We start from the raw sequence: 21,892 nt of genomic DNA, 5'->3' as shown, positions 1-21,892 counted from the left end.
GAACCCACGCTTCACCCAATACTGGAGGAATGGAGCGGCCCCCTTACCCCAGAGAAAGGGGCTGCAGTGGGACCGCAGGAAGAGCTAGACAGGAGGGGCCTGGTGGCCCGTGGCTGCCCGCTGCCCGGGAAGGCTAAGGACAGGGAGGGGCTGTGTGCTGGGCTGGCCTATGCCCCTCAGTGAGAGGGAACCTCTCCCCAAGGGCCAGGTGTGGCCCTGCTGGGCATCAGGATCCCAGCAGAGTCTGGGTGGATGGACACAAACAAGGGTGTGAGCCTGCGTGGGGGACAGGCCCCACTCGCCCACCGGGAGAGGCAGCTGACCTCTCCTGCCTGGGGGTGCTAAGGAGCTGTGACCCCCCCGCACCGGGCTCGCCAAGGGAGGAGGAGCTTCCCCGCTCCCTTTCCAGAACCGCAGCAAGGGGCCAGCAGCATGTGTCTCTTCTGCAGGCTCATTGTGCGGGCCCGGGGGCGGGCTCTTCCGTGTCATGACTTTCACTCGGCCCAGCAGAGTGAAAGGGGAGGAGAAGGACCCGAAGGGACCCCACGGCCACCTCCCTCAGCTCCCACAGTTGGGGGAGACGCTGTCACGGGGGAGGAAGATGGGGACTCTGGTTCTCATCAGCACTGTGCCTTGCATGTCTAGGACAGAGGCTGTCTCTGCTGTCCCCTGGAACATCCCGGGTCCCTCAGGGCTGACCACCAGGAGAGCACGAGGCTGGGCGGCCCTGCAGGGCAGCAGTCACGTGGCTGTCACGTGGCAGCCCCTGAGCATACTGCCTGCTCAAGCAGCAGGTGCCACGTCTTGAGTCTTCCCTCCAAAACCAACGAGTGAATATTTGCAAGCAATGTCTGAGAGGTGATTTGAAATGCAGAAAATAAATAAATGTCCATACCAGTAACCATCATCTTGAAAAGGGTAACGGCACTTGTCGACAGCCTCTGACAGGTGCCTCACCACAGCCCAACCACCCCGCAGCGGGCACTACTGCCCCCATTTCTATGTAAGAGGGAGCTGGCAAGGGAGGGACCCAAGACCCCAGTTTGGGTTGGTGTGATCACGTTGACTCTGCAGTCTCTAATGTGATGTCCATGTTAAGCCCCTCCGTTTTGAAAGGGTCTCCATTTTCCAAAATGTGGGCAAGGCTCATGGTTCATTCAAAGAGAGCTACCACGGCCACGTCAGGATGGCTTCACGGGCAAGGACACGGGCTTCGGCATCAGACTGCCTGGTTTCAGATCTCACGGGAAGGGGGACAGTGGCACGGTGGCTAAGACACTGCTTGGGATACTTGCGTCCGCATCAGGGGCCTGGGTTCCAGTCCCAGCTCTGCTTCCAATCCCAGCTTCTGGCTGACGTGCACCCAGGTAGGCAGCAGGTGATGGCTCAAGTAGTTGGGTCCCTGCCACCCACAGGGAGCACTCTGAGTTCCAGGCTCCAAGCTTTGGCTTCACCCAGCCCTGGGCTACTGGACATAAACCAGCAGATAGAGGATCTCTCTCTCTCTCTCTCTCTCTCTCTCTCTCTCTCTCTCCCTCTCCCCGTCTATCTCTATCTCTCTATCTCACATCTGTATCTGTTTTTCTAACTCTATCTCTCTTTTCAAATGAATAAAAATAAGCGAACAATACTTTTAAAAATCTCAGCCGGTCTCTTGGTGACCTATGCTGAGAAAAGCTGCATAGGTCAAGGGCGGTGCTCAGCTCACAGCCTGGCACGTGTAGGAAGCTCTGCGCACCAGCGTGGCCACTGCTGTAATTACTCTCACACCTGACTGGAGAGCAGGTGGAGGAAGGCTTTGCTGCTCCATGTGTATAAAGTCTTCGTCCTTGGCGGACAGCTCATGTGAGTACAGCAGGACGCTGAGATCTGAAAGGCACAGAGCTCACCATCTCTCCCAGCACCCACCTCATCCTCTGTGGCCTCTCCACAGCGGCCTGTCTCCCTCTGCACTTCCACGATGGGTGTTATCTCTGAAAGCTCCTGTTAGCAGGTAGCCGGGGAGCTCCGTGAGCTCTGGGTTGGTGAGCACTTCTACCGGGCCCTGGATGGCTGAGGCGTGCACATGCACTGTGTTTGCTTTTGGATCTCACTCTCCCTCCTTTCCAGGGCCTCTTGCTCCCCGTGGGAAACCCAGTCATGTGACAGGCGCAGGGTATGCCCGAGCATAACTCAGCAGCCCCTCAACACCCACTTTTAAGGGTCTGGGAACTCTTAGTTGGTTGTCACGGTCACGCAGCTGGAGGATAAAATGGGTCATGGAGCGAATGTTTTCACCAAGACATCAGTAAGTGCCTCAAAGCGGGGCCCCTCCCCTGGAGGGCAGGCCTTCCCGGGTTTCCCAGCACCTACCCAGCAAACCACGTGGGTTTAGCCAACTGATCCCATCGATGGCCTTGAATCTTGGGCAAGTGACCCGGGACCAGGGACAAGACAGACTGCATCTGGTGCAGCCACACATGGCCACAGCAGGCAGTGCCCAGTGTGGAAGTCAAGCTGCCTTTTCCCCTGGCACCACTCTGGCCAGGGCTCCTCTTGCCTAGGTGTCTCACTTCCCTGCCCGATTTCCTAGCCTTCTTCGCCTGCCTTCCCACCTATTTCAAGAGCCGCCCCTTTCTGCTCCGCGAACCAGAGCCAACTCTTGCCGAGGGGCCTGGCTTGCAGAAGGGATTCATCATTTGACAGACGCGGGCATGAGGAAGCAGCAGAAGCTGTCACATTGATTTCTCCGGGGGAAGGGCTGCTCAGGGCAGGGTCGCGTGGGTTCATTCCCTTGGCAAACATTTCGGGGGCTCCTACTCTCTGCCAGAGTGTGGGGCAGAAGAAGGCAGGCTCAACTCCACGCCCAAGAGATCTGCCGTCCAGCGACAGGAGGCAGACGCCAACAATGCCCGACGCAGCTCCGGCACTCCCGGGCTCTCCCAGTCTGTGGATCCCGTTTGTTTGTTTGAAATATTTAGTTTGTCGGGGCCAGCGCTGTGGTGCAACAGGTTAGGCCACCACCTGCAATGCCAACATCCCATATGGGTACTGATTCAACTCCCAGCTGTTTCACTTCCAGTCCAGTTCCCCTACTGCTGTACCTGAGAGGGCAGTGGAGGATGGTCCAAGTTCTCGGGCCCCTGCACTCATGTGCAGGGAAACTTGGATGAGGCTCCAGGCTCCTGGCTTCGTCCTGGCTCAGCCCCAGCTGTTGCAGTCATTTGGGGAGTAAACCAGTGAATGGAAGATCTCACACTCTCCATGTCTCCCTATCTCTTTGTAACTCTGCCTTTCAAATAAATAAAATGAATCTTTAAAAATATATTTATTAGGGCCGGTGCCGTGGCTCACTTGGCTAATCCTCCACCTACGGCGCCGGCACTCCGGGTTCTAGTCCCAGTCTGGGCGCCGGATTCTGTCCCGGTTGCTCCTCTTCCAGTCCAGCTCTCTGCTGTGCCAGGGAGTGCAGTGGAAGATGGCCCAAATGCTTGGGCCCTGCACCCTCATGGGAGACTGGGAGGAGGCACCTGGCTCCTGGCTTTGCGTCAGCAAAGCACACCAGCCGTGGTGGCCATTTGGGAGGTGAACCAATGGAAAAAGGAAGACCTTTCTTTCTCTCTCTCTCTCTCTCTCACTGTCTAACTCTGCCTGTCTATATATATATATATATATATATATGAATGACTGAATATTGAAGGATATCCCAATTTTTTTTGACAGGCGGAGTGGACAGTGAGAGAGAGAGAGACAGGGAGAAAGGTCTTCCTTTTCTGTTGGTTCACCCCCCAGTGGCCGCTGTGGCTGGCACGCTTTGCCGACCCAAAGCCAGGAGCCAGGTGCTTCTCCTGGTCTCCCATGCGGGTGCAGGGCCCAAGGACTTGGGCCATCCTCTACTGCACTCCTGGGCCAGAGCAGAGAGCTGGCCTGGAAGAGGGGCAACCGGGACAGAATCTGGTGCCCCGACCGGGACTAGAACCCGGGGTGCTGGTGCCGCAGGCAGAGGATTAGCCTATTGAGCCGCGGCACAGGCCTCCAATTTGGTTTTGTAATTTAATTCTCTCCTTTACCTACTTGAAAATTTATCCTCTAACTCAGTATGACTAAATGTAGTCAATGACATGTCTAAGAGATTGATAATACCTGAATAAAAGGTTTCTAGGTTAAAAAGTAAAAGAAAAAATATTTATTTATTTATTTGGAAGAGTTGGAGACAGAGAGAGGCAGAGACAGAGTGTGAGCTCTTCCACCTGTTGGTTCACTCCCCAAGTGGCCACGGAAGCCAAGAGCCTGGAACTCCATCACACGGGTGGCGGGGGCTCGAGCACCTGGGTCATCCTCTCCCACTCTCCCAGGTGCGCCGGCAGGGAGCTGGATTGGAAGCAGAGCAGCCAGGACTCAACTGGGGGCTCTTATGGGATGCTGGTGCTGCAGGCCACAGCTTAGCCCACTGCACCACGAGGCCAGGCCCCTGCTGATCCTGGCTGAATCCCACGGTGGGTGAAGCCCGTGGAAGGTTCCAGGGGACAAGGGAACCACTCCTGCCTCCCTTCCCAGGGTCACTTGTTAGCTGAGGACACAGGTGTATGTCCACATGGCCACGGAATGTCTGACACTCGCTCCCAGTTGACAAGGAACTATGGTTTCCCAACTGGGAGGTCCAGGCAGGCTTCGCGGAGAAAGCAGGATTTGGGTCCAGCCTGCACCGTGATCATCAAGAGAAAGTTTCACAGCGTGAAAACTGAACTTCCGCCAGCCGGAGGTGACTGCAGCAAGCCACGGGCGCCACTGACCGCACCGCGGCGGGACACCGTTGTGCACGCCCTTGTGGTTCCAGCGGCTGTCACTCCACGCGTGTCACCGGCATTTCCTGTGCCCGGGGACAGCCTCTGGAGCCCCCCCCCCCGCCCCCGACCTAATTCCCAGCGGTGCCTCACCTGCCGGGTGGCAGGTAAGCAGGTTCTGGGAGCCCCGCGCGGTGAAACACGAGTGATCTTCGGGGCGCAGGGATGCGGTGAGCGGTTTCCAGCACGTGGTTGAGCTGTCACAGTAGGTTGGCCATTGTCGCTGTGCTAAGCAGCGCTGCCATGATGTTCCCCCCGGAATCTACTTAGGAGCCGCCCCAGGTGGAAGGAGACAGCCACAAGTACCGGTTTCAAACCCCTGGTGGATACCACCGGTCACCCTCTAGACAGGTCCTCACGGCGGGCGCGCAGGAGGCGGCCGAGAGCGCGCAGCCCCGGCCTGCCGGCCCCCCCGCGGGGGTCGTAGGGAGCCGGCAGGCGGGCAGGTGGGCCGCCCCGCTGATGGCGGGGCCTCGTTCGGGAATATAGGTCACATCGCGCTGTCTGGTCACGCGCCCCGGGCAGCCAGCGGCGACTCCCTCCCCGGGCCCCGCTCCACTGCCTGCGGCCCGGGGCGCCCGATCCCCCGCGGCCCGGCCGCGCCAGGGCGAACAATGCTGGCGGTTGTTTCTCCGACCGGAGCCTCGTTCCCGGATCCTCCGGTCCACGCCCCTTGGCCTGACGGCCGCGGCCCGGCGCGCAGAGGGAAGAGCCCCCTTATTTGGTCTTGGAAAGAAAGGCGAAAGGTTATCCCCAGATGCCTACGGCGTTGGGTCATCGGCCGCGGCCCGGCCCGCGCCGTCTCCCGCCGGCAGGTGGCGGCCCCGCGCCGACCGTGCGCGCTGCAGAGCCTGGTAAACAACCGCGGGGCGGGGCGGGGTCTTTTGTGTGTTTGGGGTGCACGGCCGGGTGCAGGGGGCTGCGGGAGGGGACGGAAAGGAAAGGGGAGGCGGGAAAGCCCCTCCGAAGGACCTGCCGGGCTCCCCAGGCTGGACACGCTGCCTCGGGCAGGCGGTGCCAGTGCGCTGGCCTCTGGGGGCCCCTGGCCAGCCCGCAGGGCGAGCGGGGCCTCTGTAAGGCTAGGGCCACCCCAGACACCAAGGCTAAGCCAGGATCTGGGCTCCGGCCCTTCGCGCTTCCCACGGTCAAGGGCGCACTCCCTCGCCCATGACGCCCCCGAAGAGGGCTCAGTGAGTAGGAGGGTGTTTCACTCCCTCAGTGAGTAGGAGGGCATTAGAAGTTTTCCTTGGTGCAGTTTTTTTTACAAAAAAAAAAAAAAAAAAAAAAATCCGAGCATAGTGTTTTCACCATACCCGTTCCCCAGGACATGTTTGAAGACCCCTTTTGTGCGCTTAGGTTTCATAAACTTTTGCACCAAAGCCCGCTTTTACCCCCATTCCCCACCGGCTTTGGGAAGCACCTGGTCTGTGTCGTTCTCCAAGGGCCTGCAAAAGAGAACCCAAACGGTGCCTGAGCTGAGCTGTTCTGCAGAGCAAAACAAAATCCGTGCCAGGAGAGGCCAGAGATGAACCTTCGCCCGCACCTGCCTCAGGGCCCGGGGAACTTCCTGCCCTGAGCCTGTGACCCACAGAGGAGCGCCTCGCCGGGGCGCTGTGCTGCCCTTAATTTGCCTTTGGGTAGTTCCCGCAGCCTCCTGAGGGGTCTGGGCGACTGTCACAGGGAAGCCGTGGTTCTTCCGGCTTGATCTAGAAAGGAGTTCTTTTAGGCAACATTGAAAAGAGCTGCTGACCTGGCAGTTTTCATGCTTAGGCTAAACAGTGCCTGGTTTCCTTTTTAAAACGGAGTTTGGGGGCTGCGTCTGACCTAAGGGTTTAGACCCCGCCGCCTGGGAGCCTGTGTCCCACATCTGAGTGTTGGCCCAAGGCTGGCTCCTCCCCTTCTGGTCCAGCCCCTGCTGACGCACACCCTGGGAATCTGCAGGTGACAGCCCAAGTGCTTGGACCCCTGCGCCCATGTGGGAGACCTGTTTGCATTTCTGGCTCCTGGCTTAGGCCTGGCCCAGCCCTGGCAGCTGTGGGCATGTGGGGAGTGAGCCAATAGATAGAAGCTAACTCTTTCTGTCTCTCAAATAAAATGAAAACAAATACATTTTTTTAAGATTTATTGATTTATTTGAAAGAGTTACAGAGAGAGGGAGAGAGAGAGAGAGATCTACCATCGGCTGTTTCACTCCCTGAATGGCCTCAATGGCTGGAGCTGTGCCAGGATGAAGCCAGGAACCAGGAGCTTCATCCGGGTCTCCCATGTGGGTGCAGGGGTGCAAGCACTTGGGCCATCTTCCACTGCTTTCCCAGGTGTGTTAGCAGGGATCTGGATCAGAAGTGGAGCAGCTGGGACTTGAGCCAGCACCCATATGGGATGCCAGCGTCATAGGTGGCGGCTTTACCTGCTATGCCACAATGCTAGTCCCTGAATAAAATTTTTTAAAATAATAAAAGCAGAGCTTGTGTAAACAAAATTAAATCCTTGATAGGTGGCTTTTCTCAATCTCTTTTTCATGAAGTAACTTTTAAAAAGTGGCTCTCCTGGTTTGGGGGGTTTCCAGATTTCTGAGGATTTACTGGGCTTGACTCATAGTGTATTTCCGGGTGAAATTTGCAGCTATAATGCTCTGCAGGTCACTGCTGTCCAGTCCTTGTGCCCTGGTGCAGGCACCTCCACCATGTAACTGCGCTGGCCCCTGGGGAAGACCCGGGTGAGAGATCACACTTCTCTGCCCACCATACACTGTCCACGCCGGAGCCTCTGGTTGCCCGGGCATCCTGGAGGCCAAGCTCCCTGCCATGGATGTTGTCCTGCTCATCAGAGGAGGGGTCAACTCCAGGAGAACCAGTGCGGCCACTCCCAGGTGGGGGCTGCCTTGTCTGAGCCCAGACCCCCATGCCAGTAGGGTCGTCCGCGGGTTGGGGATTGGCCTCCATGCCCTCTCTCCATGCTTCATCCTCACGTTTTCCCCGATGCGCAGCTGCCCCCAGATCTCCACTGGCTTCCATCCCATTGACCGGATTCTGCTCTCTGTCCTTTGAGGCAGGGGAGACAGGCAACATCAGATGGGGCCACCATCTTCCCAGGGCCTGCCAGGGGATGGAGCGTGGATGTGGGGTGCAGCCCTGCCCAGCCTTGGCCAAGCTCTGACACTCTTGGTGCTCCAGCTGCTGGGAGTTTGCTGATTGTTTTGTGGGGGAAGGACTTAAAGTGGTATCCAGCCGGGGGAGTGCAGGAGTGTGGGGAGCAACTCGGACTAGACTAAGTTACTGGAATTAAGACTTATTCTATGCATCTGCTCTCCCACAATATGGCGCTGAGAAGGGAGAAACAGCTTCTACACAGCTGCCTCCAGTTCAACCAATAAACTGTAGGACTTACTCCTGATTGGAGGAGAGCAGCGTACTCGGCGTGTGGGTAGCAGAGTTGGGATTGGTGGAAGAGGACTATAAAGGAGGAGAAAGACAACATGCACCAGGAACATCTAAGGGGAACATCTATCTGAAGGAACACCTGTGCAGCCCCCGAGAGAGCCGACCGGCGGTGTGCTGCTCCCCCGCGGAAGTGGGGAAAGCGGCAGGGGGAACCGCCCTTCCACGGAGGTGGAGGGACGGTAGCCAACCCGGGAAGAACCAGCAGCAAACCCGGGAAGGGCTGAGCAGACAAAAGAACAGCGCAGGGTCCTGTGTCGTTCCTCCATGAAGAAGGGGAGCGACACAGGAGGGCACCCTTCCCAGGGTCGTTGGGAGGATTAAATAAAATACTGCCAACAAACACCCTTCTCCAGAGTCCGACGCTTTGAAAGGGCTCAGTCGGTGTCTGGGGAGTTGTGCGCTCAACCCCCTCCTTTCACAAGTCACGCATGTGCTTGGCCTTGACATACACACTTGAATCCCTACCGATAGTTAGGATCTAGATACGTTACTGCAGGAACACAGAATTCCGAGCCTGGTTACGTTAAGTCACTCAACGCCACATAGTTAGTATTTGGTAGGATCCAGGGTCTGCCTGACTCCCAAGCATGTGCCCCTCCCACTGTGGGCATCCTGGCAGGAAGAAGGAACGCTAAACAGGCTAGGGAGTGGGCCGAACGTCTTCACGGGAGGGGTGTCAGGACCGACTCCTCGCTATGCACCACGTGTGGTCATCCTGAGCGTTTAGGGGGTCGTGCGAGACAGTGACACAGGACAGTCACACAGGTAGAGAGGTGAGCCACACACAGCAGTGCCCGCGTCTCTACCTGCAGATTTCCTGTCTGTGTGCTGAAGTCCCCCAGGTCCACACATAGCCCCACAAAACCCAGCCTTGTCAGGCTGCTCTCTGTGTTTGCAAAAGCCAGGGGGAAAAGGCTTTTATGCAAAAAAGAGATCTAATAGGCCCATGGAACTGACCATAGATATCCCAGCTTCAGGCAGAGCATGACCCAGGAGATCATCAACGCTGTCTAGACTTGGCCCGATCCCCATCTCAGCTCTGTTTTATTCCATGTGGGCTTTATTCGCAGGGGGGCTATCATGCACCCTTTTCTAACCCTCATCACCAGGCTGAGAGAACTCAGGGACCTGGGTCCCTGAAAGACACATCATGTTCTCTTTACAAAAAGATGCTGGGCAGGCAAGAACAACAGATGTCCGCTCCACCCCGCAGTGTAGCACCACTGATGGCAAATATGGTGGAGAAAAACTTTAGCAGGAACAATTCTTCCAAGAAGGGCACTCACAAGCCAAGCAGGAAGGGAGAGTCACTAGGACCATCTCCACCTGCTCAGGGATCCCTGCTCCTCCTGTGTCAGGTCAGGCTGACGAGAGAGAGAGAGAGAGAGAGAATCTCCCATCCCCTGGTTCATCCCCCAAATGCTTACAACAGCAGGGGCTGGGCCAGGGAAAATCCAGAGGCTAGAACTCAATGCAGGGCTCCTGTGTGGGTGGCAGGAACCCCACTGCTTGACCATCATCAGCTGCCTGTCAGGGTGCACATTAGCAGGAAGCCACGATCAGGGCAGAGCCAGGAGTCAAATCCAGGCACTCAGCTCCGGCACGTGGGCATAGCAGGTAGAGCTGCTGCCTACAGTGCCAGCACCCCATATGGGCGCCAGTTCAAGTCCCATCTGCTCCATTTCCAGTCCAGCTGCCTGCTAATGTGCCTGGGACAGCAGCAGCAGGTGGCCCAAGTCTTTGGGCCCGTGCATCCACGTGGGAGACCCAGAAGAAGCTCTGGGCTCCTAGCTTCAGATTGGCCCAGCTCTGGCAATAGTGGTCATTTGGGGAGTGAAACAGCAGATGGTAGATTCTCTCTCTCTCTCTCTCTGTAACTGTGCCTTTCAAATAAATAAATAAATCTTTAAATAAAAAAGATTATGTCTGAAGGTCTTTGGAAATCCTTAACATGACACTGTAGCAATGCTTTAACAATGTAATATATGACAATATAGGTAGAAGACTGCCAAACAGAAATGTTACAAATACACAGAAATGTGCACGCACACTCGCATCTTGTAGTGATACATAAATACATACTAGAAGATGCTCAGTTCTTCCCGCACTTACTGAAGATCCCTGTAGACCCTTACAGAGAACCACTGCTCACACGGCTGTAAGTAAGGCATTACAGACCCGCACCGAGGTGGATACCACACTGCTGACCAGCCTTGGCCACAAGCTGCCTCATGAGCTGCTCCTCACACCCCTCTTACGCAACTCCAGCCGGCGGCTGAGCAAATGATTAGATGGCGCAGGCCTCTGGTCACTTCTCAGCCAACCTTGAGACGGCTCACCGGGCCGAGCTGCAGGTGCCGCTTCCTGCCGCTCATTGTGAGCCAAGGCAGTGGCCGCGGAGGCCTGTGCCGCGGCCATGGCAGGCTGCAGAGTAGACACACTTCCCACTGTCTGTGCTCATACCTCCCCCCCAGGCCCCCTTCGCAGGGCAGCACTCATGGTGAAATGGTCCCTGAGGTCCACCAACGACGCCGATTTGTCCAAGGACACTCCCACGTCGTGTCCTAGCCCACGAGCGGAGAGCAGGGAGCAAGCAGCCCCGAGCAGCCGCTGGCCTCTCTGGAAAGCATTTGCCCTCCTCCCTTGCTGGCCCTCGAGTCCCCTGCCTCGCGGTGCTGTCCATTGCTCCTGGGGCGCCTGCTGCGCTGCTCTATTTTAGACTGAGGGTGGTGACAGTGACTGCCAGGGTTGCAGCTATGGGCACTCACCGTCTACAGAGTCCTTTCACAAGATCATTTCCTTTCAGCCTCCCTCTCCCCCAGGAGGTCCACGGTGGTCGCTTCCTCCTCCTGGGAGGGCGCTGGGGCCAAAGGAGCGGCTGTCACTCATCCCAGATCACACAGAGAGGAGGTGGGGGAAACCAGATCCAGTCCCAGGTCCAAGCCATTCATCTTATCAATGATCAAGAAGCTCTGGGGCCGGCGCCACAGCTCACTAGGCTAATCCTCCGTCTTGTGGCGCCGGCACCCCAGGTTCTAGTCCCAGTCGGGGCGCCAGATTCTGTCCCGGTTGCCCCTCTTCCAGGCCAGCTCTCTGCTGTGGCCCGGGAGTGCAGTGGAGGATGGCCCAAGTACTTGGGCCCTGCACCCCATGGGAGACCAGGAGAAGCATCTGGCTCCTGCCATCGGATCAGCGTGGTGCGCCGGCCATGGCGGCCATTGGAGGGTGAACCAGTGGTAAAGGAAGACCTTTCTCTCTGTCTCTCTCTCACTGTCCACTCTGCCTGTCAAAAAAAAAAAAAAAAAAAAAAAAAAAGCTTTGGAGTATTTGCTAGGGGCGCTGGGGGCTGTGACTGTGGGGAGGAGCAAAACTGCAGTCTTCAAGTTTGGGATTGGGAGTTCAAACTCTGCAGGAGACACAGCTGTGGCTGGAAGACCTGTACAGCGTCTTAGTCCCTGTCGTGTGTTGTGCTGCAAAGCATAGGCACCCCGGGCTGCCAGGCAGGTGACAGGGAGAGCTCCAGGGCTTGGAGGCCGGGAGTCCGTGAGGAAGGGGCAGGCAGACAGGGAGCAGAATGAGTGAGTGAAGGGTCTGTGAAGGGCAGGCTCTGCAGGGGGCACCTGGGGCTCCGTCCTGCTGGGGCTGCTCTGATACACGACCCCCAGGGCCGGTGGGCCAACTTCTGGCTCCTCTTGGCTGAAGGGTGCTCTCAGGGGATGTTGGTCCCCCTGCACCTGCACCTTGAGCCTCTGCTGTCTCCACGGAAGACCCTCAGGCGGGGTGGGGGGCAGGTGCAGGAGGGCAGGCACTGTGACCCCATCAAGAACTGTCCATGAAGTCTGTGGCCCTGCGGGCACTGAGAAGTGGAGGGTCCGCTCCGCTGACCCAATATCCCAGTCGAATACCGAGGTTGGGGGAGCAGAAAGAGCAGAGCAGGCAAGGGTCAGAGTTTGCTGGATGCAGGCATGCATCTGGGCCGAACTGGGACCATGCTGAAGACTGTGTGAACCAGGGCTCACATACAGTCACTCTGGCTGCAGTGGTTGGAAGAGGGTTAGGGTTCCGAGAAGACGGACGGGCACTGTGGCATGGCGGGTTAAGCCACACTGTGGGAAGCCTGTGTCCCCTATTGGAGGGTCAGTTTCAGTTTGGGCTCCTCCATTTCCAGTCCGGCTTCCTGCTAATGTGCCTGGGAGTCAACAGGTGCTCAGCCCCGAATCTCCATGTGGGAGACCTCTGTGGGGTTCCAGGCGCCTGGCTTTGGCTTGGCCCAGCTCTGGTTGTTGTGGGCATTTGGGGAATGAACTCGCAGCTAGAAGATCCTCTCTCTCTCTCTCTCTCTCTCTGCCTTTCAAGTAAAATGCATAAATAAACATTAAAAAGAGAGAGAGAGAGAGAGAGAGAGAGAGAACTCCTAGTTTTCTGGCCCATGGCGACATGGCTTACTGAGCTGGAGACAGCTAGAGAGTGGGGAGGTGCAGTTGTGAGTGTGGGTGTGAGGCACAGACACACCTTTACACAGGTCCTGGGGCGAGAACATGGGCTCCAGGGCCTGGCAGCGTCCTCGTGTCCCTTGCCTGAGAGCCAAGTCCCAGAACACCACACGTGTGTTCTCTGGCAGCACTGAGAGGCTGCCCTTCCCAAGACAAAGCTTTCCAGAGAACACACCAGAAAGGAGTGTGGCTGTGTCCTGTGTGGCACGGGGTGGGATGCTGGACAATCACAAATGGACGGCATCCTCTGGAAGTACACAGACCCGAGAGGGAGGGCGTGGCTTGCCAGCCTGCTGGCAGTTCTGTCTCAAGAATTTCAGATAAAGGATATTTGATCTATAACGATACATATGTCTACAGTGACCCATCACAAAAGAAACTTTTTAAAGCGCGAGAAACAGATGGAATTCGTTTGTTTAAAATGAACTTTTGCAGGGCAGGCTTTTGGCAATGCAGTGGAGTGGCCGCCTGGGACACCCGTGTCCCACAGCAGAGTGCCTGTCTGAAGCCTCAGCTCCTCTGCTTCCACTCCAGCTCCCTGCTCGTTCACATCCGGGGAGGCGGCAGGTGACGGCCCAGCCGCTGCAGCCCTGCCAGCCACGTGGGAGACCCAAATTCTGGGCTCCTGGCTTCAGCCTGGCCCAGCCCTGGATGGTGCAGCCCTTTGGGGAGGGAACCAGCAGATGGAAGATCTGTCTCCCGCTGTCTACTCCTGCTCCTCCTTTCCCAGTCTCTGCCTTTCAAGTAAAATGAAAATAAGAAAGATTTAAAAAATCTGAATAAAGTTAAATTTGGCTTTATTAATTGACAATACTAAAAACTTTATGACTAAACATTCAGTTATCAATATTTTAGAGAGTGATATGATTGAGAAATCTTTCATTGCCTTATTAATTCACCCCTTTGCAACACTGTAATGAGAAAACATGGCTCTAAATTTAGTCTCCTTGAACACTTGGTGTCCATAACCAGGGAGCTGTGGGAGACAATTTTCAAAGACGCCTGACTCCAAGTGGGAGACAGGCATCACTGACCATCCGTAGTGAATCACAATGTTCAATTTTTCAGTTCCACCCACCAAATGATTTGAGAAAATTTAAACAGGATGTGGTTAGGCATTCTCCATCTCCTTTTATGTTAATTTCTTATTTTTGAAGCTTCTTTGGTAGGTATTGGATATTGATATTGTTTTAATTGTGTAAAAATACATATACAATATAAAATATACCATCTGCACTGTTTTTTCGGTGTACAATTTAGTTGGGAGTTTATTCATGTGGTTACACAACCAACCTCTGGAACTTTCTCATCTTACAGAGCTGGAACTGTACCCACGAAACAACAACACAGTTTTGTATTTTTAGTAATTGGTTTCCAAACCCAGTTATATATTTCATTTTTCATTTGGAAAATAAAAATTCTGCCTCTGAGTTTTAACGTATAGACACAGAAGAGTTTCTTACAGCTGCTCATATCATTTTTAGGGCAATGCAGCGTGATATTTTGCATTTTTCATTGACACACACTATTTGTACATATTTACGGGCTACAAAATAATCTGACACATAAATACAGTGTGTAATGCTTTAGAGCTTTTTGTAACAACATAAAAAGCAGAGCATGCTGGAAACATCTAGAAACATCTGTTTCCCAGTGATCTCCCCGTGGCTTGTTTTTTCAGAAGCAATTAATTTCTGGTTCGTTGTTCAAAGCAGCACCTTTAGTGACATAGAAGGGCCTGAGGAAGCTCCTGCTTCAGTTCCACCTGCTCCTCGCCTGCGAGACTGAAGTGCTTCTCCCAGGAAAAGGAGCCAGTCTGTCGTGTTTTCCTTTTTGTCGAAAAGGACAGCACCTGTTTCTTAAGGTGGCTGCCTGGCCGTCTACCTCACAGGAGAGATCCAACTCGGCTGCAGACACTTTGTTTTCATGAAATTGGCCACACGCTGCGCTCTGGCATCGCGCTGGCCTTCCGTGTCTTCCTTGCCTTTCTTTGCTTCTGAACCACGCAGTGCGGCTCTGCGTTTGCAGTGTTCTCTCTAAAATCCCACCCCAGGTCTCAGGGAAAACTGCGGTCAACGTGACCGTCCCTGCTGCGGTGACATGGACGCCATTTCCCCCCAAAACATCATCTTTAAAAAAATCATTCATTGAGAATACATCTTGTTTATTACCTCTTTCCTTACATAGGTTCCAAACAACTGATCTCCTTATGTTTTTCATCACTGAAATAAAATTCAACAAATGCCATGAACTGATCCATGTGCTTTTTTAAGATTTATTTATTGTATTTTAAAGATTATTTATGAGAAAGTCAGAGTTACACAAGAAGAGAAGGAGAGGAAGAGAGAGAGAGGTCTTCCATCTGCTGGTTCACTCCCCAATTGGCCACAATGGCCAGAGCTGGGTCGATCTGAAGCCAGGAGCCAGGAGCTTCCTCTGGGTCTCCCACACAGGTGGGTGCAGGGGCCCCAGGACTTGGGCCATCTTCCACTGCTTTCCCAGGCCACAGCAGAGAGCTGGATTGGAAGTGGAGCAGCCAGGACTCCAACCAGTGCCCACATGGGATGCCGGAACTGCAGGTGGTAGCTTAACCCACTATGCCACAGTGCTGGCCCCTCGAATATTGATAAAATTCACCAGTGAATGAGGTCATCTGGGCCTGGTGTCTCCCCTGCCCCACCATAGTCAGATTTTATTGTTTAATTACAAATTAATCTTTTAAAATATTTTATTTATTTATTTATTTAAGAGGTAGAGTTGCAGACAGTGAGAGAGAGATAGAGAAAGGTCTTCCGTCTGCTGGTTCACTCCCCAAATGGCTGCAATGTCTGGAGCTGTGCTGATTCTAAGTCAGGAGATTCTTCTAGGTTTCCCATTTGGGTGCAGGGGCCTGAGGGAGGTGCTTGGGCCATCTTCTACTACTTTCCCAGGCTAAGGCAGAGAGCTGGATCGGAAGTGGAGCAGCCAAGGTTTGAACTGGCGCCCATGTGGGATGCCGGCACTGCAGCTTAACCCGCTATGCCACAGCGCTGGCCCCTTTAAGATTTATTTATTTATTTTGAGAGGCAAAGTTACAGACAGAGAGAGGGAGAGACAGAAAGAAAGGTTTTCCATCCGCTGGTTCACTTTCAAATGGCTGCAACAGCCAGAGCTGGGCTGTTCCAAAGCCAGGAGCCAGGAGCTTCTTCTGGGTCCCCTGCACATGTCCAAGGGCTCAAGCACTTGGGTCTCCTCCACTGCTTTCCCAGGCCATCAGCAGGGAGCTGGATCGGAAGTGGAGCAGCCCACATGGGGTGCCAGTGCCACAGATGGAGGTTTAACCTACTGCGCCACAGCGCCAGCTCCTGGTCCATGTTTTCTAAAATGCCCCATTGTGCTTCCAACCCTGAAACACGTGTCTCATATTGCATGCTTGTCTAATTCTTGCATTTTAAGTCTTTGGCAATTGTTCTGGGTATCTTAGCTGTATTTGCTTCCATTTGTCTCTGTCTTGACCGCATACTACCATTTTGACATGACAAAAGAACAAATATCCACGTGTGTTATGTGAGATTTGCTTTTTTGTACCACAAATCTTAGAAGATACTTCTAAAATCATTATCATCACATTTGATGAAATATTTTACATATTTTGAATATCTCATTACTTTAAAGATGGCTAGAAAAATCATCAAGTGCTGGACATTCATTTTATTTACTGTCACTGAGACGTTCCAGTCTTAAGTAGTTGGCTGATCCAATGACCAAGATATAAAACTTTGAGCTGCAGAAAGCTCCCTTAAGCCCCTTTCCAGTGAGAAATCTTCCATGGTGTCCGCTCTTCTAAACTCACGCACGATGGACTCCTGCTCCTCTTGTCACACGGTGGCGTTGTCCTCTCCCAGTCCTGCAAGTGGAAGCACGCATCTCTGTGCCAGTTCTTCCTCAAGATTTTGAGATACATCAGGCTTCTGTGTGCATCCTTGGTTCCTGCTTTATCCTCGTTGTGTAGTGCTCGTCCAGTGTCACATCTACAAACGTGTTTATTCGTTCCCCACTGGATATGTGGATGCTTCCAGCTAGGGGCAATGACAAATAGAGCAGCTATCAGCATTTTTGTGTGAGTTTCATACAGTAGGTGCAATTTGTCAAATGGATTTCCAGGACTGCACTTCTTCCAGAGATTCGTGGGAGCTCGGTTGCTGGACTCTCTGCCAACTCTTGACCTTGGCCGTTTTTGCTGTAACCACTCTGGCTGGTGTCTGTTAATATTTGGTGGCGGTTTTAACTTGCAACTCCTGATGTGTAGCAACAGAGTGAGCTGTTATCGGCCACGCAAAGATCTTCTTTCGTGAAGTGCTTGTTCATGAATTTTGCCTGTGAAAAGTTGGCTATTTGTCTTCTTCTTGTTGACTTACAGGAGTTCTTTATATATTCTGGATCTGATCATTAGACTATACTGAAAACATTTCTCCCACCTGGTGGCTTGCCCCTTCACTTTATTAACGGTGTTTCAAATTTTGATGGAATTTGATTGACTGATTATTTTCTTTCTTGAGTCACATCACATCGTGTGTCAGAAGTCCATACTGTCCCTAGGCCAGGAGGCTCTTCTCTGACACTTGGTGGTTTGAAAGTTTATAGGTTTAGCTTTCCACTGAGGTTTAGGACTCATTCCCCACTAATTTCTTTGGGGACCAGGAGTCTTCCCCCTCCTCGCATATGGAAACCTAGACAGTCCAGCATCCTTAACAAAAGCAGAAGAAAGCGTTCGATTCATGATGATTTCAATTAACATTCGCAAGTGTTGCTAGGGGCAATGCACACGCAGGGCCAAGTTCACCAGTAAGGACAGTGGATATGAACCCTTATTTAAAAGACTGTATTTGGGGGCTGGTGTTGTGACCTAGTGGGTTTAGTGAGTGCAGACAACACTGGCACCCCATATGAACACCAGTTCGAATCTGGCTGCTCCACTTCCAATCCAGCTCTCTGATCATGTGCCTGGGAAAACAGCAGCAGATGACCCGAGTATTTGGGCCCCTGCCATCCACGTGAGAGACCCAGATGGCGTTCCTGGCTCCTGGCTTCAGTCTGGCCCGGTCCCAGCCATTGCAGCCATTTGGGGAGTGAACCAGGGGATGGAAGATATCTCTCTCTCTCTCTCTCTCTCTCTCTCAGTCTTTCAAATAAAAATAAATAATAAATTTTTTTAAATAAAAGACTATATTTGAAAATTGTAACACTGCTTAGACTTCAGGCCTGGCTAGGCCATTGTAGTTTTTATCTTGCAATGTGGCTAAGAATTCATGCTAGGAGTAAGAAGGTTCGGTTCTCTACGTTTCTTTGGTTGGCTTGTGCTGGCATTATTATATATATATATATATCTGTATATTATGTCCTAGCCTATAATATATGATAATATTCCAGGAATCATCTTAAGGTACTTACTCATTTTGTTAAAACTCTCTATTTGCTCGTCTCTGCATAATTTTGCCAATCTTTATATATTTTGAACATACAATATCAGGTGCTTGCACATTCTAAATTGTTAAACAGTCCTAGTGAATTAAATCTTTTATTATTATGGAGTAATCATTTTGTCTTTGATAAAACTATTGACCGTAGAACATGTTGTCTGATATTAATGTGGCCACATCTGTTTCCTTTAGGCGTTTCTCCAGCATTTTCATTTCAATTGTTTCTTAAGCTGAGCCATGTCACCCATTTCTTTCTTTTTTCTTTACTTTTTAGCTTTTATTTATTGTGGGTGGGGAGAGAAAGAGAGCACTCCTGTTCCACTGGTTCACCCTGCGCATGTCGGCAGCAGCCAGGCCCGCAGCTGGGAGCTAGGCACACGCTCCAGGTCTCCCACGTGAGCATCGAAGCTGCAGTCCTGGGTCCACACTAGCAGGAAGCTGAAGAAGGAGCTGCCCCGGGCCTGGAACCCAGGAACTGCGATGTGGGACACAGGCAACCCAGTTTCTGTGGCCTTTTGTTTGAGATGTTTTCCTTTAGAATACATAGTTGAAATTTTAAAATTCAGTCACTTCCCTGGAGCATTTGACTATTTATATCTTATATATTTGTGTTTACTTGGCATATTATTGTACACTTTCTGATAGTCCTACCTTGTATTAATTTCCTGGGGATTCCTGAGTTAGGATTCTTCAGGGAATCGGAATGAGTAGGAGATTTAAAATGCATGTCTGTATAACCATATATATTTATATACATGCACACACCGATAGAGTGGATAGATAGACTGATCAGTCAGTTGATCAGCCAGTGACTGGATGGATGGATCCAGATGCTTGCTGTAAGAAGCAGGCTATGGGGCAGGCACTGGACTGGTGGTAACAGACGCCACATTCCAGGTACAGGTTTAATATGTGCTTTAATACCTGTCTCCAACTTTCCGTTCATTTCCTGCTAATGCAGACCCTGAGAGCAGCAGTAATGGCCCAAGCAGTTGGCTTCTCACCCCTCCCATGGAAGACTCGATGATATTCCTGGTTCCTGGGGTCAGCCCTGAACCAATCCAGTGAACCAGCAATGGAAGCTCTATCTATCTATCTATCTATGTATCTATGTATCTACCTATCTATCTATGTATCTATGTATCTATCTATCTATCTATGTATCTATGTATGTATGTATGTATCTATCTATCACCTACGTATCTATCATCTATCTCTATCTCCTTTTAGCTCTCAAATAAATAGATAATTATTAACAATATGCTCAGGGGTGGTATTTGGATGCCTTGGGTTGCCATCGTCTCATACCAGCTCCACTTCTGATTCAGTTCCCAAGGAATGTGCACTCTGGGTGGCAGCAATTGATGGTTCAGTAGCTGGATCCTTGCCACCTGTGTGGGAGGCCTGAGTTGAATTCCTGGCTCCTGGCTTCAGGCTGGCCAAGCTCTGGCTGTTGCAGGCATTTGGGAAGTGGACCAATAGATAGAAAATCGATCAAACTAGTTATCTATCTACCTATCATCTATCTATCTCTTATATGCCTTTCACATAAAATGGAAATAAATAAAAATTGTAAATTAAAACAATAAAATTTTTAAATAGGGTCATGTGACTATGGATGCTGAGAAGCCCGATCTCTGCCAGCGAGTCAGCAGGAGACCCAGGAGAGCTGATGGGGTAAGTGTTAGACCGAGTCCAAAGGCAGGGAAAACCCACACCCAGCTCACAGGTAGGCAGGTGCCCGAGTGAGTCCTGGCTGCTCCCTCTTCTGGCTTCCCACTAGAATAGGTTATGGCTCGAGCGGGTGGGTCCCTGCCACCCCCATGGGAGACCCAGACTGAACTCCTGACTCCTGGTTGTTGTAGGTGTTTGGGAAGTGAACTAATGGATGGAAAATCTCCATTTCTCTCTCAAATGCATAAAATAAATAACAATTTTAAAAGTATTTTTACACTTTTTCATCTATAATCTCCCCCTTCCCATCCTTTTCTTCTCCTTGTAGTTTCTTTCTAAAGAACTTGGGCTAGATGATGAATAGCTTCATTTCCCACAGTGTGGATTTGCTGATTTCATTGCCATAGTAGAACGTATGAATTTGCACTCCATATTTCGCTGGATCAGCTTTGGGTTTGATCCCTTGGGCTAGGCTGCAGGAGGCACATCCTGCCAAGGCGTCAGTCTTGGTGTTCACAGGCACTGAAGCTTAGTGTCCCCAAGTCTATGTTAATGCACTGGGGATGCAAAATGGTCATATTCTCTCTTTGCTGCTGTCGTAATTATGTAACAGCTGTAATGCTGTCGTAAGGAGAAGCTCCTACTATGCCAGCAGCAGAGCTCACGGAATAGACAGGGCAAATGCTGGACTTTTCACTCATCCACCACTTTCTCAAGATAATGGACTGGTTCCATATCATTTTCTGGGGGTGACCAGTTCTTTTGCTAATTTTTTTCAGCATTACTGTAGACTCGTGAATTTAAACATTATTTTTACTGCAGCTCACAGTGTCTCAACTTTGGCCAGGGGGAACCTCTTCCAGTCGGTTCCTGAGTCCTTTTGACATGAACCGAGGGCTTCACAGCCTCCTGATGTTCACCTGCAACCTGCTCTGGGCCGCCCCTCTGTCTCCTGCACCAGGCCTGGGTGCAGGCAGTGTGTCAAGTCCTGGCTGCAGTCCTGAATGCACACATCTGTGAACATACAACCTCGGTACCAGGAGTGCTCCTTCCCTAGATCAGCCTTGCTTTGTTTCAGTGGAACTAAGTACACACACACACACACACACACACACACTTCTGAGAACACATACACACGTTTCTTGAATACATATATATAAATATATATAAAGTATCTTATGAATCAATATTGATACTTCTAATCCAACTCAGAACTACCAAGATATTATTTAATCTCTTCTATGTTACAGCTAAAACTCCTTTCTCCAACAACACGAATCTTGGTTCTCAAGAACACAGAAGTTGATGCAATTAGAATTTCCCAATAATGAGGACTTTGCTTTATCCTGTGCTATACATGCAACAAACGTGGGATTAAAAACCCTGAAATGCTCATCTCTCTCAATCTGATTATTTAAAACATTAAAAATGTCTTTTGCAAATGTCTTCTGCAAGGGCCCGCATGTTTCAAGCTTGCTCTCTACAATGTCAGAGTTGCATGGCCAGTGCATCTGCACTCACCCACCGCCTTGCAGCCGCCACTCAGCCTTAGCTGTGCAGGTCACTGTGAATTTATCCTCACCATCTTCCCTCACACTGATGAGGGTCATTTTTGTTGCCTGGAGCTGATTCTCTAGTAAATTTCTTGGAAAGCCCTCAGAGGAGCGATATTCCCTGAGATCTTATATGTAGCTCATTTCCTAGACTTGAAATTAAATTTTTCTGGATATTAAATCCTGGTAACACACTGTCTTAAATACATAGTTGCATATTTTTTCTGGCATAATAAAGTGCTACTGCTAAAAAGTCTAATGATAATGTGATATTTTTCCCTTACAAGTTCCATTCTCTTTTTTTCTGAATATACCCAAATAATTTTTAAATTTAAACATTTTTTCACAACCAGTAGTTACAATAGATCTTTCAATGTTAATACCTTTCAGTTAATATTCATGGGTACAAATTTTAAATACATTTCAAATAGTTTTTAAGAAATATTAGGA

General features: G+C 51.6%; 2 long non-coding RNA genes across 3 annotated transcripts; both read left to right on the top strand.

Annotated features, from left to right (window-relative positions):
* Positions 1 to 4,922: 4,922 nt before the first annotated feature.
* LOC138844526 (uncharacterized) lies at positions 4,923 to 21,284 on the top strand. Of its 2 annotated transcripts, XR_011380430.2 has the most exons (3): positions 4,923 to 5,677; positions 19,818 to 19,892; positions 21,140 to 21,284. It is a non-coding gene; the product is annotated as an uncharacterized LOC138844526 (long non-coding RNA). The 2 variants fall into 2 exon arrangements; XR_016218719.1 differs by lacking the exons at positions 19,818 to 19,892; positions 21,140 to 21,284 and adding an exon at positions 18,490 to 18,780.
* On the top strand, positions 5,690 to 7,995 carry LOC149122927 (uncharacterized). The gene is made up of 2 exons (XR_016218720.1): positions 5,690 to 7,692; positions 7,810 to 7,995. It is a non-coding gene; the product is annotated as an uncharacterized LOC149122927 (long non-coding RNA).
* Positions 21,285 to 21,892: the final 608 nt, after the last annotated feature.

The sequence above is a fragment of the Oryctolagus cuniculus genome, chromosome 12 (genome assembly GCF_051225735.1).
Source record: "Oryctolagus cuniculus isolate XC-2025 breed Fujian yellow rabbit chromosome 12, ASM5122573v1, whole genome shotgun sequence".
In the NCBI taxonomy this organism is placed as follows: domain Eukaryota; kingdom Metazoa; phylum Chordata; class Mammalia; order Lagomorpha; family Leporidae; genus Oryctolagus; species Oryctolagus cuniculus.
The sequence above is the reverse complement of the archived record's forward strand: the minus strand, read 5'-3'. Positions and strand labels throughout refer to the sequence as shown.